The following is a 13,841-nucleotide window of genomic DNA, read 5'->3' on the forward strand; positions in this document are numbered from 1 at the left end:
AATGCATTTTTTTAAAGTGATGTCAATAAGATAAGGTCATTGTTATTTGACCAAAAAAAGTTGATTGACCTTTAACATTGATGTAATTTGAAAGTTGTTGTACTTGAAATAATCTGCTGGTAAAAAAAACTACAAATTTTAAAAACAGATCTATTTAGAATAAAATATGATATATAAAAAACATAGTCTATCCTTATTACAGTAATTTATACTGTCATTATTTTAAATGCGTTAGGTAAAAACTGATGGAAATACTGGGAATTCAGAAATTTATGTGATCTTTTTATTCATGCGTAAAATGCAACAGGACATTTATAGCAAATATGAAATCTCTTAATTTTAAGTTTTTGTAATTTTTATGTCCCCGCCGTAGAGGAGGGGACATTAGGGTTTACCATTGTCTGTACGTACGTCCAGAAATTGGTTTCCTTTCTCTAACTTTAGTTTTCCTTGACCAAATGTTAAGAAACTTATATACAAAGCTTATTACCACAAAACACAAATCAAGTTTGAATTTGGGTGGCGTCACTTTTACCGTTCCTGAGTTCTGCCCCTTTATAAATGGAAAAAATGCTGCTTTTTGTGTTTCTGTTCCCTGCATGTAACTTTAGTTTGCCTCAATTAAATGTTATGAAACTTATACACAATGCTTATCACCATAAAACACAGATCAAGTTCGAATTTGGGTGGCGTCACATTTACAGTTCTCTAGTTATGTCCCTTTATAATGTTTTATGCAAGCAGGGGCATCATCTGTGTCCCATGGACACATTTTCCATTTATTTGATTTAATTTTGATAAGTGACGAATCACATTTATTAAAACTCATATTTGAGACCGTCATCAAATATTTGCAATATTTAATCATAAATGGATGCATTAAGTTTTGAACTCGCAATAGAATTCTGTCAAATAGACCTATCAGAAACCATGTGTCAACCTAACACAGACATGACAGAAGCAAATGAAAAGATTTTTTGAAATAAATATCTCAAAGCCAAATATCTCAAAAATCATCTCAATACCAAGACTTTATTACTTAATTCCAAAGCAGCAACTAAAATGCATTTACTGGGATATCATGGGTAATTAAGTCACACTAGCAGACAGCTCTGGTTATTAATGTATTAAGCATTTATTCCAGCATCAATGATATCTAACAATTAATTCATTATTAGCGTTAAGCAAATAGATAAAAATGGCCTTTCCAGAGGTCATAATCATTTATACTAAAACGTTATATATTAAATGACATTTATTCATGTATGAATAAAAGAAATTATTTAACATAATTTTATCTCTCAAACTGAGAACTTTTTGTCAAAAATCTAAGTTTTTAATCCGAGACTTAAATAACGAATATCCCATACATGGCTTTACATGGACAAAACTAGAGCATAATATATATATTATACATGTTATTTGTCAAAATAAACAATGTAACTATTTGTATTTGTTTTTATTTCAGCTAGATTCCAATTTTTGGCGTATCCTCGAAATGGCAAGACATACACGTACAATACATGATTCTATCTAGTAGCTGGATTGACTAGTCACCACAATAATTCCATGACAGAAATGAAACTCTAGACCGTTATGATATTATGAAGATATATATATATCTACATATACATATATGACCAAAGTACTTGAATCAATTTCAAAGATTTTTATCAGGTCTCATCATATGTCAACAAATTTCGGTCCTGGTGTCTGACAGGAAATATTACAAAATTACCAGCAGTTACAACACATGTCATGAATATTATTTGTTATTAAGTTTGCCTATCTGTTCAGCTATTTTTAGAGACTGCCTAACGATACTTTCGGAACTATGATATGTCTATGTAACTGTTACTACAAAGAGAGAGATATTATTGCACACAAAGAAGTATACCAAGTTATCAGAATCTATTTGCACCAAGTTATATAAAGATAATTTGAATTCATAATATTGATGCATTGTGAAGAAGAAACATGAAATAATAGTGTTTCCTACAGGAGGTTTTGGCGTGGTATGGCCCCGTGCCGTTTTTCTTGACGTCCTTATATGTTAGTTTGTATACTTGACAATCCAAGAGCAAAGTTAAATTATACCAATGAGAATTACTAATTAAGGAGCAGTACTTCGATTGTGGATTTTTTTAATTTACTGAATACATTTTTTTGTCACTTGTTTTTAATATGGAAGAAATGGAAGAATATAAAAATATTAAAAAAAATATTAGAATTAAATTTGTTGTAAATTTTATAGATTAAACACTTAGAAGTACAATAGTGTATATATTGCACCATTGCTACAACACCAGTATTTTGTGTAATATAATAAACAAGAAAATTACACCACCTCAGATTGTTTCCAGTATGATTAAATCAGTTTTTCTGCAGAATGGAACCAGATGATCCAACTAAAACAGCTAATGTAGCATATGACAACTCTAGTAACAGCTAATGTAGCATATGAAAACTCTAGTACATAGTTGAATGAAAGCATACACCATAATTCTGATAAAAATGTTCCTCCATAAGTTAAATTCATTCCTTTGTATGTACAAGTTGACAGATGTTAACTTCTATAGGTCCCCGTACAGCCTGCAACAATGAGCAAAATTCATACAGCATAGTAAGCTATAAAAGACCCCCAAATGACAAATATAAAACAAGTCTAACAATAAATCTAGCAGCCTGATTTATGTACAAAACAATAAAGAAAAAGAAATATGATAAACAGCAACAAACAACAACCACTGAATTACAGGCTCCTGACAATGGACAGGCACATACAGAATGTGGCGGGTTAAACATGTTTGCTGGTGCTAAACCCTCCCGTAACCTGGGACAGTGTACGTACATCTTCTCAGACATTGAATCTTCAAAAAAAGATACATATTTTAAAGTAATTTAAAAAAAAAAAAGTAAATAACTTTAAAAAAAAAAATGGTTTATTAGCTGAGAAAAGTGTGTAGATAGTGGAAACAGTACAGTACCAACAAGTTTTGATACCTGAGATATAACAAGCTGTGATAAAAAATTAAACCAATTCTTCCATTATATTCATCATAACTTTGCCTTGGGTTTTTAATTAACTGCCTATAGCGCTCACGGTGCTTTGATTTTTAAGAGATCGGTTATGTTTCTGTCGTTATCAAATAGTTAAAGCCATTGCCGGTTCTGTTTTTATACTTTTAAAACTCTAATGATCCCTTTTACTAGATCGATATATAAGTAAGTTAATTTAATGTATCAAAAATGTTGATGGTTATCATTACAGAGAAAATTTGTCTATTTTGTCTTATAAATGTTTATATTCTAAGGTGAAAGAGAGGAGTAAATAAAATACAGAATCACAGTTTCATCAGCTGAAACTACAAACGGTCATTGAACATGAAAAAGCCGCCTCTTCATTCAGTACACCTTATAGAGAGAAACAATTCTTAAGTGAACAATTATATTTTGAAAAGTGACCAGAGAAATATCGTAATTATGACATCACATCCGAACTGAAAACTTACTTCTTATTCTCGAAAAAAAATAATCGAGAGTCAGAATAAAAGATTCACCATACGTCACAAATGTATTTCTAGCATCGTCTTTATTCAAGACGATTTAGGTCTTATAACGTGGACGCTTGTTTGTTTAATTACGTAGGATGATTTTTGGTCGATTTGTAAACGGTATAGTGTCATTGACGTGTTCCCCGTTTAATTTTTCAAATTTACAAAACTCAAATATTTATATCAAAACATTGAGAACTTACCATATATGCTGAATATTACCATAGCGAACCTCTTTAACCAATATGGAAGGGTTTGCCAGTGCGATTCATTGTGTGGTTTACAATAAGATAACACCATCATAATCCATGAAGCAGGCAAAAACATGAGACCGCAGTTCCTCAACATTATCAACAACTCTACATGTACATCTTTGGAAGCTGTAAAATATTCACATTACAATAAGCACTCGGATTCTGCAGTTTACGCGTCGTTGTATTTTTTAATATTTTTTCTGTTTCGGTTTTCTGATACTATTACTAGTATATGATCATGGTTTTCAAGATATTAAACAGGTACTTGCATTTCTCCTTTATTTTCAGATTTTAGTCGCGGGGATCGTGTTGATTGAAAAGAAAGACGGCAGCCTGCGTGATACCTTTATAAGGGTCAATCTAAGCGGGTTTTTTTATTCAGATCATTTTTAGTTTCGAATTAGAAAGTTGACAATGTTTACGGACGACGGACAACAATTGATAAGGGAAGCTGATACTGGTACTTTGAGCAATGTGAATTATAAAACACATTGAAATATGACTGAAAATAATCACTTTCGAGGTTCCAGACACGTGGCGTTTTTTGTATTCAGCTATGCTAGATCTATGTGGTCACTCCGGATTTGGAGAAAATGCAGAATTCCAAGTTGAAGACATAACATGAAACTAATTATGTGTTTTTATGACTTGTAGACACTTTATATACCATCTTAATCATCTGTTGCCATCTTTTGACATGTCATTAGCCCTTATATTAAGAAAAGATGGTCGAACAGCTTCTTTATTTTAGATATACACTTGCATATAGTTCCTTTGTAAATAAAAATTTATAATAAATTACTATATATTAGTTAATGTGAAAAAGTGATATATCAAATTTGATCAGTTGAGAATTGTAAAAGTATTTTATCAGTATCTTAAGCTTGTGTAAGTTATTGAACAAAATTTGGTACAAGATGTGTATTGATATCATAATTTATCGGCGTTTTACGTTTCCGGAAATTGGCATTACTTTTCCGGGAAAAAAGATGACGTTTCCGGGAAAAAAAGTCTACGTTTCCGGAAATAAATACCTTACTTTTCCGGGAAAATAGTAACGATTCCGGAAAAAATGAATTATTACTTTTCCGGGAAAATAATTGAGGAATACCTGTTGAACGAAAGCAAAGTCATAATAAAAATGAATTAAATATTTATTAAGTTAATATAGGTCATCATAACGTGCAAGTAAAATTCATCATTAAAATGAATAAAAACGTATGTTTAAAAGTCAACGCTAATCACATATATCTTGACATGAGTTGATACATCAGTTCTGACAGAATATTTGTAGCCAACACGTCGTACAAAGTCCACAGTAGTACATTCACCGTTTACAAGTTTTGTGTTTTGTTCAACAAGGAAGTCCATCTTCTCCTTTTCATATTTTCGAACGGGTGCTTTTATAGATAAAGTTATCATCTTTATGTATGATGTTGTTTGCAGTTTTAATAGCACACCGACAAAGACAAAAATGTTAGGAAGGCTAGCGTAAAACTGCTCGTTCAAGTGGGCATGTTCTCTTTTCCTCGGGGTCAGGAGGTGATGCCCAAATGGTTGGTGGAAATCTCGAATTGCCATCTATATAAAATTCCAATATGTAATCTGCAAACTTCATACATTTATCGTCAGATGGGGCATCTGCTATTAATTCTACAAAGCATTCTTCAATCTTTAGTTGGCAAGTAAGCCAAACCAAAGAAATGTGTCAGCCATTTTCCAAAATCCGAATATTTGTCCTTGTAATCGGCACTAAGACCTATGGACTGAATTTTACGCCACAAACTTTGTCCTAAATGAAACCTGCAACAACTAATTGCAGCAGCATGAAATGTTTTTTGCAACAGTAGTATGCATTGCACATTCAAAGTCAATATGAACTACCTCGGGCTGGAGAGTTAATCTTCGGGTAGTGCACACATCAATAAGCAGATGTAACATTCCTCGGATTTAAGTGGAGGTAACGCAAATACAAGAGGAATGTAGTTACAATTTTTACACCCATGTATCGAATAAAGTTGGTAGAAGAATTTCGGGCAGGATTTAAATGTGCCATCTATGAAAATATCAGTCATTTCATTACATAGACATTCCAAGTTGATGAACCATGACAATATAACGATTCCCGAATAAGCATCATTCACTAAAGTGAAACTTTCAGTTTTGTTAGTGTTCAAATCTAAATGTCTTAAAGTCTCGTGGACATCGAGTCTACTTTTAGGTAATTTTGAAAACTGCTTTCGCCTTTCTCTGTATAAGGACATAGCAACATTTTTCAAGTCTTGATGACTCAATAGATTTTCTTCCATTTTCTGAAGCTCACCTCTAATCACTTTTGACGGTCGCTGGGAAATGTCACCAGTGTTTTGTCGAACACGGACTCGAAGCTGACGTGTTTCTGCCTTGTATTCATCTTTCTCGTGGTTGTGGGCGTTCTTGGTTTTCACAACAGAAAGACCTTCGGGTCAGTTGTTATAGATGCTGTGCATGCTTTTTGGGAACTACATCTGTAAAAAGAGAAGAAAAAAAAAAGATATCAAATCTGATTTTTACTGCAATTTACAATCAAAAAAGGGGAGCAAGAGTTTCTGTTAACTGTTTTGGATACATTTTTGCATGCCCCCTTTTCCTTCTTCTGTAATGAGAAAACAATGTTGTGGTTAGCTCTCGATATAATGAATTGTCCTCATCCTGTTGTCCCATATCCGTTCTTTTTCATATTAATTTTAAAACACTTAAGTCAAATATTCACATTATTTTATTCAGAAAAATGTTAACATTTGTGTATATGTACATACCTGTAAACTTTATCCCTATTCCTCAAAGTATTTGCCGATCTGTATGAAAATCCGTCGTAGATTATGCATTTCTTTTACTCTCAGGGTTGTTTCTGTATGTACCAGATCCATTTTGACGTGTGATCAAATGTTGAGTTTGTTGATTTCTTATTTATGTCTGCGGATTAGGTGAACACATTTAAAACAAATAATTTTCATTTGGTTTCTCGATGAAGTTTAACTATTCCTTACCAGAGTCAACTGGTTATATCTAGTATATTGTAGATATAAGATCAGAACCTTTTTTGTATAAAAATATAGAATAAATAATTTATCTAACATATATTCAAATATTTATAATTTACTACCAAGTAAATTTCCGGAAAAGTAATAAATACAAATTCTTGAAACGTATACTTTAAGTTTCCGGAAACGTAGTATTAGAGATTTCTAATAAAATGACTTTACTCGACGTTACCGACCTAACTCAACGTATTTCGTCCTATTGCATTGAAGCATGACGGAGGGGAGCATACACTGAATGCACTTTTTGCTTTTTGAACACGCATTTTTTGCTGATATAGACTTAATGTAAAAATCAATCCCAACTCCTTTTTTTAATCTTTAAATATTTTGTTATTAAATTTTGAATTATTTTATTGACAAAAATATTTTAATGGAATACTTAAGCTATCAACTTGTAATCAAATACACCCAACATTTCTTGTCATTTCACTTGACCCATATTTCAGTTCTTCTCAAAATGTGAATTTTAAAAACTATCAAATAAAAATTTAGCATAAAAATATTAAAATAATGAAATCCGAAGCGAGAAGTTTATCTCTTTTTTTGTTTTTATAAGTTTTAACGTTTACAAAGTAGATTCCAACACACCCGAATGTAAAAGGTGTACGCGACTAACTTTAAAAAAAAATTTTTTTATATAATTAAATTCAAGATAATTTGACAGAAATTTATATCATTGATACATTTATCAAATAATACTTTTTAGTCTTCAACTATAATAATGCATGGGACGAGGTTTTTGTCCACGTATAACTAAACGTGCATTCGCAGATACAGGGATAGAGGGCGTACTCCCCCCCCCCTTTCGATCGACAAATAATTTTGAAAATCTGACGTGTTCCACGTTATCTATACAAATGTTTAGTATAAAATCGTCTAATTTGTTTTTCGCGTTGATCCGCTCGGCAGTATAAATTCAATTATCGGGAACTATGCCCTCTTTCAAATATCTTGGATCCGGCCATTATCACAAATTGAATGGCACCAAAAAAAAAAAATTAAATGATTGTCGTTTGACTTTGATAAATACGTTTTAAAAACAACAATGTTTGAACATTGATTTAGAAATCTCACACGAGATTTAAAAGTTTAAGACTACAAACTGAATTGGATTTTTTCCTGGATTTAGAGCTCACTTAACACGGAAATGTGATACTGGCGTGTAATCTAATGGACACATATTCTCGTTTCTGATGTTTCTTTTACTATAAATATTCATTTATAGTATATAATTCCACTAACAAATAATCATGTATCTTTTACTGATAAATTATCATTACATTTTATAGAAACTACATATAATCTGCTATACAGTTATGAACACTAATGGTACTACAGACACTCTCTGCTTTTGACATGACACAAGGTCTTGCTTTTCTAGAGCGTTTGTGTACTTTTTTACTTAATTTGTGATGTACAAAAAGAAGATGTAGTATGATTGCTAATTCGACAACTCTTCACAAGAGACCAAATGACAGAAAAATTAACAACTATAGGCCACCGTCCGACCTTCAACAATGAGCAAAGCCCATACCGAATAGTCAGCTATAAGAGGCCACAAAATGACAAATGTAAAACAACTACAACTATAAAACTAACGGCCTAATTAATGTACAAAAAAATGAACGAAAGCAAAGCAACAAACGAAAACCACTGAATTACAGGCTCCTTATTTGGGACAGTCACATCCATACATAATGTGGCGGGGTTAAACATGTTAACGGGCCCACTTACCTTATACAGTGGTGTAACAGTACGAAATAATTGATTAATATTCTAGACTGGATAATTATTCTGTATTTATTAGTTGTAGTTGTTTTTAAGATAGTGTTCAGTAGCTGTGAATACTCTATAGTAAGATCGGTACATGGAGTTTATTTGGAAATACTAGTAGTTGCTGTTTTTGTGCTTCGTTTTAATCGGACGAGTCAATCCCTTTCTAACTGTTTTAATTGTGAGTAGACATGATCATTTGATAAACATACTTTTATGATCTCTATAAGCTTTAACTTGGACATTTATAAAAACTATGTAGAAAGAGATGCATGCGTAAAATAAGTTCTCGACATACATTTTCTGAAGTATCAGATAAGAATTTAGCCTCAAGCTATGATACTTACAAGCTATAATAAATACGACGAATATTTAGCCTCAAGCTATAATACTTATGATGATGATGATACTGATGTTTGTCTTATATCCAGCGACAAATATTACATATATATTAAGGATGATGAAATGATAATGATAAATGATTATACCTTTTTGTACATGACCAACACTTACAGTCGCATTTTTATATGCTAGGTAAATTAGCGTACCCGATACAAAGACACACTTGTCTTTCTTCGATTAAACCAACACCTGCTCTTACTAGTGAATGCATCATGCTTGGTGGTGAAGCCGAAAAATCCAGTCTTAAAATCATTCGATCAGGGGGTCCAACAAAATAATTGAACCCGTAATCGAGACTAACCTGCTACCAGTCAATCCCATATTTAATAAAAACCTGTTTATATATTTTATGCTTTATATATGTGCATATATTACTATTCTAGCAACACTTGTTTTGTTGCATAATTTGTTTGGGTTTTTTCCTTGTTTTTTTGTATCAAAAAGCTTAGTTTTTATTGTAAAATGGTGTTTCACAGCTTCCATTTTCCTTGTGATTTGCTATTGTATTAATATCCAGTAGCCAGTCTGTCCCGGTTCAACAAATATTTTCAATTTTCTCTTCAAAAGCATTAGTATGCTAAGCATGCATTCTTTTTTCGATTTATTCCTTACACTCCGATATGTATGTACCTGGATCCGTTTGGCGCGTCTAACTATCAAACAGAGTCCAAATGGCGTGAATTACGACTACAGTGGTTCGTGCAGTCTTCAACAATAAGCAAATACTCATACCGTATTATCAGATACTATAGTATATAAGGCATTGACTTTGAAAAATGTAAACAGTTCAAACGAAAATAAACATTTTTACAAGAGTAAAATTAACCCAAAAATGACAGAAAGTAAGCAACGACATCCACTGAATTAAAAGCTCCTGACTTGGGAAAGCCAATATAGAATTTGGCCTGATTAAACGCGTTTACCAGCGCTCAACACTCTGGTGTAACAGCACAATATAAGAAGAAAAAAACCTGTAAAATGCAGTTGGAAACAGCTCAACTAATCAATATTGAATTAAGCCCAAATCAATTACATTTTTGTAATGAAAGACAAAGAGTACCAATCTTAAAGTACCCACTAAGCCTTGGACAGTGGTGCAACAGCACGACATAAGAACAACCTGGAAAAACCTTCCTTCAGAGAGCTTGGTTTACATATGGAATTTTTAGTCCTCAATGCTCTTCAATTTTATACTTGTTTGGCTTTCTAACTATTTTGATCTGAGGGTCACTGATGAGTCTTATGTAGACGAAACGCGCGTCTGGCGTATCAAATTATAAGCCTGGTACCTTTGATAACTATATACATATTTAAAGTAATTATGAATATAAAATGTGTGTTCAGCCGTGTATCACCTTCACTAATGATCCTATGCATGGATATGTCGTAGAGTTTAACTTTTATATATAAATATATACCTCTAAGGCGAGACAAAAATTGAAACTAAATTTTTTTGCTTAACTCAATCAATGTGTGATAGTTTTAGAATCCACTTCTTATTGGATTAATAAGAGTTGTCTTAATCCAAAAACAACTATGACAATATCAAGCCTTACTAATTAAAAGTACATGTTTAAAAGAAAATTACTGTAAAAGACTGAAGTGGCATTATAGTTGTCTTAAAAATGTAACAAGTATATAAATTGGCATTTTCGTCCACTTTTAATCAGAGATACTTGAGGACAGGACATTTTTTAGCCAATTACTATGTACTATAAATTGATAATTTACTATCCACAGCGGTCAATGTTTATATGCAGATTAGTCATCAATTGCTAATCAAGTACACCTTCCAAATTACAATCTATATAACGAATTGGTGTACACATTTATTTACATATATCATTATTATTTGCAAAATTCTTTTTTTTAATGTTGACTTTCATTTGAAAGAAAAGTGTATGTCAACTATTAAAATTTAAAGAAGTTTAAGACCTGTATTAATATTTTTTTAAATATACACATCCCTTTGTCGACCGTTTTCCCTGGGGAAAAAATCGGAGATTGCATGTAAAAAAACAAGATAAACTGCAGAAGAAGAGAACGTTTGAAATGATGCTTAATAAAGTATGATGCAATCCCAATAATCAACTTTAACAGAGACAAGTTCTGACTAACACTTTGAATTCGATATTTCTGAAATTGCTAGAAAAATCTCTGTCTAATAATAAATACCCACGGAAATTAAATATTATTAAACATTAAGAGACGAAAGAAAAAAGGGGCACCAATCTGATAACGAAAAATAAAAGCATGTCAAATATTAAATAATAAAAGGTTCATTTGCAAAGTATATCGAAAAACAAAGTCATGGTCAAAACCATGATAGACGACTCAAATCAATTGTATGATAGGTAAAGATACGTGTATATACGTGGTCTTATGACAGTGAAGTTTTGGCGGGAATCTCAATAATCACGTGATATATAAAAATCATGATTTCTTTCGTTTTTGGTCATCTTAGAAATACTTGATATTGATAAAATTTATGATGAATTGGTTTAATAGTTTAGGAATACTTAGTTAAAACTTGAGTGACGCATTTAACAAAATTAATAGGTTAGCAATAACCGGTCCCGTTACGTGCGTACGTCGAGTTAGGTACGTATGTCATTTTATTGGAAATCTCTTTTGGAACTTGAAAAATTAACGGAAACGCAATACGCCCAAATTGATTTCCACACTTTGTTGAAATGATTTTATTCACATTCTTTTCTTAAGCAAATAAGAGTACTGATACAATTGCTTTTTGTAGTATTTTATATATGAATTGGTATAGATATGTATTTAAATAGTCTCTCATAATCCTTTTAAGAATGGCACATACATATATTTTACTTGTTTTTATATATGTTTACTGTATATTTATATGTATCTTGTTTTAAATGTATGTTGTATGTGGCGAGACTTTAATAAACTATTGAATCTATAATACAGTATGGTAGACAACTGACATTATTTATAAAATAACTTCATCGAAGGTGGGAGTATAATTTGGAATCACTTCAATTTAATGTTAATCTTAATTGACCACAGTTAATATCTCTTGTATTACATGATTGAATACACAATAATATTGAACTCAATAATAAAAATATGATCCCTTTTGATCTACACTACATACAATTGTTCTGTAAATTATTTCTCAGAGATGAATGTGTAGGATAAAAAAGATGTATGTTTTTGCAAAGAAAAGACAAACAACAAAATATGTATGCAATTTTGCAAGCATGGTCTATTCTACTTGTAAAATCAGTGTTATAATCATCTGACATTAGTGAATAATTTATGTTACTTTAAGTTACAAATATCATAAATTAGCTTGAAACAATTAAAAAAAATGCACAACTTTAATCTTGGGATTTTCTGCAATCAAATGTATTTGTTTATTCTCCATTATATGGCTTTTCAACAATGTGAGGTATTGTACATGTATATTTAAATACAGGAAATGATTTTTTTCTCAATGAAGAATGAACACCGATTTAAATAAAAATTAGTTAATTGATTTTCAATGCCTCTTTTCTCAAAACTAGTAAGTAAAACTTCAATAAAAAATACACTACACCTTCTTTTGAAGATTTCTATGTCCAATAAAGCCAAAATTATTTAATTGAAAAAAAAAAGATATAGGAATTCAGTGCTACTTCTACAGAACGAAATATCAAAAGAATGTGTATTAAAATTTAGAAATTCTCCATCTTCTGGAAATAGAATACAATTTTTATGAGTAAGATTATGGAAATGAAATAAAAACATTCATCTTCATGATCAGTATCATATGATTTTAATAAAAAATCAATCAATGATCCTAAGCTGAGTTATGTTTAGAAATAGAAATATTAACAAAAGCAACCATTTTCAAGTAGATTAGGGAGACAACCTTGTTTTATCAAATGAAAAAAAAATGTCTTTCTGAATATAATGCAAGAGTGATATGTCAAGTTTGTTTGGTTCTCCACAATACCTGAGAATATGGTTTGGAATTATGCACACAACGCATCCAGTCTTTCCATCAGTGATTTCGATCACTTTGGTTGTCAGAACACTAGTTATTTTTAGTGAAATTATAATGAAAATGATAATGTTCTACATGCAATCCTAGTATCTGGTTTTTATTTTTAAACATATGATATTAGATTGTCTCTTTTCTTCTTCTAGCTCTGTTTAAACACAAATTAACACTTTGAGTCAAAATCACTTATCCAAAGTGATGTTTGTCTTTTAATGCCTTAAAAGAGCATGGTAATTCTACTTGTAAAATCAGTGTTATAATCATCTGACATTAGTCAATAATTTATGTTACTTTAAGTTGCAACTATCATAAACTAGCTTGAAACAATAAAAAAAATTGCACAACTTTAACCTTGGGATTTTAATGCCTTAAAAGAGCTTGTAAAATTTTTGTTTGAATTCAAAATGAGATAAAAAAAAAAGTGTCGGTCTATCTATCGTAGCTAAACAAATGGCTGAATCACTGCACCGACGATGTTTTGAATTTTGAATTTATTTATTTAAATCATTTAATAGCTTATATTTTGTTCTACATTTATAATAGAATTCAAATCGTATTGTATAAACGTATCTTTTATCTCCTTTTAAGATTTTAATGGATACACGTCGTTTGGACATGTTCATTTATATAATTGCGTATGACGTTAGAGAAGAATACGAACAACATATATACATGTATTTAACTTAATATTGTTACTAGTCTCGCTACAAATATACAAGAACGTTTTAATATACCTTGTTGGCAGTGTGCCAATCATATT

The 13,841-nt window shown here is 31.1% G+C and overlaps 2 long non-coding RNA genes across 4 annotated transcripts in view; both read right to left on the reverse strand.

Moving 5' to 3' along the window:
• The window catches only part of LOC127737580 (uncharacterized), a 56,173-nt gene that overhangs the window by 12,317 nt on the left and 30,015 nt on the right, over window positions 1-13,841 (reverse strand). For all 3 annotated transcript variants that reach the window (XR_007999698.1, XR_007999696.1, XR_007999699.1), the window contains exon 2: window positions 3,758-3,934. This is a non-coding gene — a long non-coding RNA (uncharacterized LOC127737580). The remainder of the gene's footprint in view (window positions 1-3,757; window positions 3,935-13,841) is intronic.
• On the reverse strand, window positions 4,945-7,024 carry LOC127737582 (uncharacterized). Its single transcript, XR_007999701.1, has 2 exons — window positions 6,607-7,024; window positions 4,945-6,315 (listed from the first exon to the last, which is right to left on the reverse strand). It is a non-coding gene; the product is annotated as an uncharacterized LOC127737582 (long non-coding RNA).

The sequence above is a fragment of the Mytilus californianus genome, unplaced genomic scaffold (genome assembly GCF_021869535.1).
Source record: "Mytilus californianus isolate M0D057914Y unplaced genomic scaffold, xbMytCali1.0.p SCAF_4, whole genome shotgun sequence".
Classification (NCBI taxonomy): Eukaryota; Metazoa; Mollusca; class Bivalvia; order Mytilida; family Mytilidae; genus Mytilus; species Mytilus californianus.